The sequence below is a fragment of the Melopsittacus undulatus genome, chromosome 5 (genome assembly GCF_012275295.1).
Source record: "Melopsittacus undulatus isolate bMelUnd1 chromosome 5, bMelUnd1.mat.Z, whole genome shotgun sequence".
NCBI classification, from domain to species: Eukaryota; Metazoa; Chordata; class Aves; order Psittaciformes; family Psittaculidae; genus Melopsittacus; species Melopsittacus undulatus.
In genome coordinates this window covers 81,651,463-81,656,273 of record NC_047531.1, presented here as the reverse complement: position 1 = coordinate 81,656,273, position 4,811 = coordinate 81,651,463, and positions in this window count along the sequence as shown.

Genomic DNA, 4,811 nt, shown 5'->3' with positions numbered 1-4,811 from the left:
TACAAATCAAAACCATTCTCATGAAATGCAAAAAAAAGTATATCCATTATTAGTGCTGTAAATAGAAGAGGAAACAATAACATATTTAACAGTTACCCATATGTGAGCTCCATTTCAGAATCTGATGAAGGAGCACTAAGACATTAGGGCTGGGAGCAATTCTTTGCAGAATTAAGAGTTGTTTCTTCAGGAATTGTGTCAGTTTCCCAAAAGGACACTTCATGTGGAAATAATCATGAGTGGCTGCACTTTCTCAGGACCTTAGCTTGTGTGAGCACACTCCCAAGGGTTCCTGCAATCCTAATGTTGGGAGTAAAGCCAAATCAAGGTACTACCTGATGACAGCCCTGCTGAGATACCTGTGCTAGAGCCTTTGTCGGGTAAAGCACTGCAGTATTAGGCAGTCTTCTACTAGTCAGCTTCAGACTGTAATTCAGACTTGGATTTTAGACTATCCAATAATACAGGAAGTTTACATAAGATTTCCATAATATACACACACAAAAAAAGAAAATCAAGCAAGAGCTTTTCAATAACAGGAACACCACCCTTATTCTTCAATATTTAAAGCATTAAGAAATGGGAGAGTTAACTGCCACCATAAAATAAATGCATCACCTGAGGGACACATTGTGCTGTTTCTGTGTAAAAGTTACTAGAACAAGATATTACTTTTTGGGAAATTTCTGTACAAGACCTAATACGTTAGACTAGAAAGAACAGTGTTATTTACAAATGGCTAAACATGTATCTAGATATGCTTACGCAAATGAAGTTGTTGTCAAGATGTGATCAAGGAGAACACTTTACAGTAAAGTTTCAGTAAGTTTCAGTAAGAAGTGAGGCAAGTAAAGAATTCCCCTTACCAGTTCTTAGCATCTGCCATTGTCACCTGCAAGTCAGAGGCTGTGTGAGGTGATGGGCACACTGTCCCTTGAAAAGGCAGATGTAAGCCACCCAGCTGAACACAAGTGAAGGAAGGACAACAGCTGAAGCAGCTGGCTTCTGATTTACAAGACATTCATAATTATCACATGATATAAAGCAGATTTTAAGATAAATTATCTTGTCTTCTATGTTTTAGTTTTGAATTTCATCTAAGACTAAAATCCTCTAACCTTTTAAATTGCTTCTGATTATTGTTGATATGTTAGCATTCCATTTGGCAAAAAATAGAGATTAAACAAAACAGAACATTTTGTTGGACTTCAGATTTAGTAATAACCCATGTATTTTCAGTCTCCCAAGGATTAGCATGTGATCCCCATTTACGGATGCTATAAAACTCTAGATTCCAGCACATTTGCATCTCAATGCAGTCAGATCTTTAGAAAAAAAAACAACTTCAAATTGTCTTCCAAAAGGATGATGCTGTAGGTAAGTGGTAGTGCTCAGTTACTTCATAGGAAAGAATGATTTACGATATCCATCATAAAGGGAAGTAATGCAAGAAAAAGTTGAGAGTTCTGTTGACCCTAAACAAAGTCTCCTTTTCCCAAAAATAAGTTTAGAGGGCACTGTAACACTTCTCTTAGGAATGGCAGATGATACAAGGGGCAATAGCCACAAAACTGCATCTCAAGAGCTTCAGACATCAGGGTGTAATGTGGCAATGGAACAAGTCACACAGGGAAGCAAAGGCATGCTTGTTCTCAACTAGTCTTGGCAAGAGCTCCGCTTTGAGCAGGACGTTGGCTAGAAGGGACCTCTAGAGGCCTGCTCCATTATCCCATGAGGCTGATGAGATTTCTTTGCTATTATTACCAGATAGCTATTTTTTCCTTGTAATTCTTTCCTTTTCTCTCTCCTCTCTAAAGGGCGAGCAAACTCTTCCCCAAAGGTTGTTCATTCTATTAAATTCCTAACAGCAACTATCGGATGCCTCTTCTTTTTTCCTATACCTGCCAACACGTTTTACGATGAGGAAGATGGCAACTCAACTCAGTTATCGCTAAAAATCATTCCAACTGATGGCTCTCCATTGGGATCAGAAAGCTGGCTGCAATTTAACACCTCTCAGCAAACCATGCATGGCTATCCCCTTGATATTGACTTCCAGTATTCACCTCAGGAATTTCTGCTGTCTGCCACGGATTCAGGAGGGCTGACTGCCTGGGAATCCTTCACTGTTGAGCTTCTGAAGCCCACCAATGTACCATGCCATCTTTACACTGTCAGAACAAAAAACAGCTACTACTCTTTCCTGAGAGAAAGGAAAAGGATTCATTTGTTTCTAGAAAAGCTGTCCCTCTATTTGAACTCCAGTAGTCCCAAAGACATTACAGTGATCACTCTCAAACCTGGGTCCACAGTCATCTCGTGGTATAACAAGCTACTGTGTACAAGTGCCAACACATCTTCCAGCTGGTGTGCACAAGATGAAATCCAGGAAGCATTAGAGAAATTAAGAGTACCAGATGGGTATGTTAGCCCACGCTTTGTCAAAGCAATGTTACCAGAATACAAAATTGATGTCATTTTCAATGTTTCGTATAGTGAAATCTGCTTTCCCACCACAAAGCCATTTGATGGGTCTTTCAACAGTGCTGTGCCTACACCTCAAGACAAGAATAACACCACAATTAGGAAGACCCCATTTGCCTTACTAAGCAGTCTTTGTGCCACTGTTGGGGTTCTAATAATACTGGTTTACTGGTTTTGCAAGTATCACAGAAAGATTCCTGGACCACAGTCGATGACATTTCAGAGGAACCCCCAGCTAAGCCATGCCAATATGGAACTGGATGTCCTGAAACCTCGCAAACCACCTGTACATGAGTGCAGGGCTTCACCTTCACCACAGTCATGGATACCACTTACCTCTCAACAGCAGTATTCTAGGTCAATAAGACTGCCTCACGTCTTACCATCTTTCCAGCCACCAAAATATCAACTCCCTCCCTGTTATCAAGAAGGTATGACTGCCCAGAATGACCAAGGCAATATCCACAGACTTAAGAGATCATTTAAATGACATTAAGAGCAAATCTACAAAAAGATGATTTGTACTAGAATGTATTATCCCTATTACTCAGAAAAAAGTCACAGCAGATAGTGATTTTATTTCTCAATCTAAAATAGAACACACTTAGCCTATGCCTGATGAAGGGGCATTAGCAAAATCAGAACCCTGAAACTATGTACTAAGACAAAATGCCAAGTAAAGCAGATAAAGGAATCTATACATGAATAAGAAAAACTATACCAAGGTGATGCTGGTGGGAATCTGGTCACATCCAGTACTAAGTAAAATTACCTCCATTAGGACTCCCCAGTTCATAAATACACATCTTACACAAAAGAGGCCAAACTGTCAGGACCATCACAAAACACGTTTCCATTGAAATTCAAAGGCACTAGAACCCTCAAGTGTCATCTTGGGCACGGCAGTCAGTCAGAAGAAACACAAATTCCTCTAGATGATTACTTCAATGCTTTCTAGAAGCCATGCAGCTATAAACCAGCTCTGAAGTTTAATGTAGAAGTCAACAAAGCAGCAGTAATTCAATGTAGTCAACAGTTTAGACATAAGACTGGTAACATATAAACCTAACTAACTACAGGAAACATCAGCTCTTGTATCTCATGTTTCAGTAAGAATCTTCAAGTATTTAGAATACATGTCTACAGACAACTAATTACCTTTGGCCTGTTCATTTAATCACTTAACAGTCTTACCTGGCAGATATTCCAAAGTGGAAACTGTAGTTAGTAAACATGCAAAGCAAACAGGGATTTTACCAGCAGGTGCAGAATTTTTCTTTTCCTCTATTAAAGTATTTAATTACTGCACATATTTAAGGACTGCAGCTGCAAATTAATGGCACATCAAGAGATGCAACACACGATTCCCCCAGGCACAGGATAAACTTTTCAGTTACACTTCTCTAGACCAGCAAAAAATTGCATAGAGCTGACATTTACATGCTCCGTATGATCCAGACATCAACAGTCCTTTAGTAAGTAAGAGGCTGATAATGCAATACAACCTTATTAAAAAAAAACCCCAAAACTTACAATAAACAGTAACTCCATGGTAGTTTTCCCCTTCAGAATATTTAAGTTATCAACAGATGTGGTGATACAGGACATCCTACTGTCAACTAAGTAGTGAAAATTAAAGTCTTCTGACTTTAGAATCTCCAAAAATTACACATTGCTTCTGCAAATGCTATATAAGTTTCAGAATGATAAAAAATATCAGGCAAATACTCTTTAATTCTTGTGTAAAATGGTTCTAAAATCATTTAGAACATCTGCATCACAGTGACTAAAAAAATCACCTTGAAATTATGCACAGCTGAAGAAAGGACTCAGCTATCAATATAAGCAAAGTACACCTGAATGTTATTTGTGTTCAGATCTAGTCAAGCTATTTTAACATTTGAGGTGAAGAAATATGAATATATTCACTTAGTTTTAGAAAAAGCTCAAAGATGTGTCTTAAATCAACTGAAATGATAACATCTCAAATCTGTGAGACCTTCAGTTGCTTATACAAGCTAGAGTAAGGCAATGGATGCGGATCAGTAAACAGATCTACTCAGAGAGCTTAGCTATGCATCTTTTCCTTAACCCACTCAAGCTGACCCATTTGAAAACCAACCCAAAATCTTGTAAGGGATTAGATCACAGACACTGGGTGAAAGTCTTCCTGTTCAAGAACTCTACTTCATTAAGACAAAAGGCTCTACTCAAAGAAACTAAAGGCAGATCACCTACTTTGCCATTTCACAGCCATCAATATTCAGAAGGTATTCCAATGACATTCAAAAAGCTTAGAGCTAAAACCACAGGTGTCTCAGAGGGCA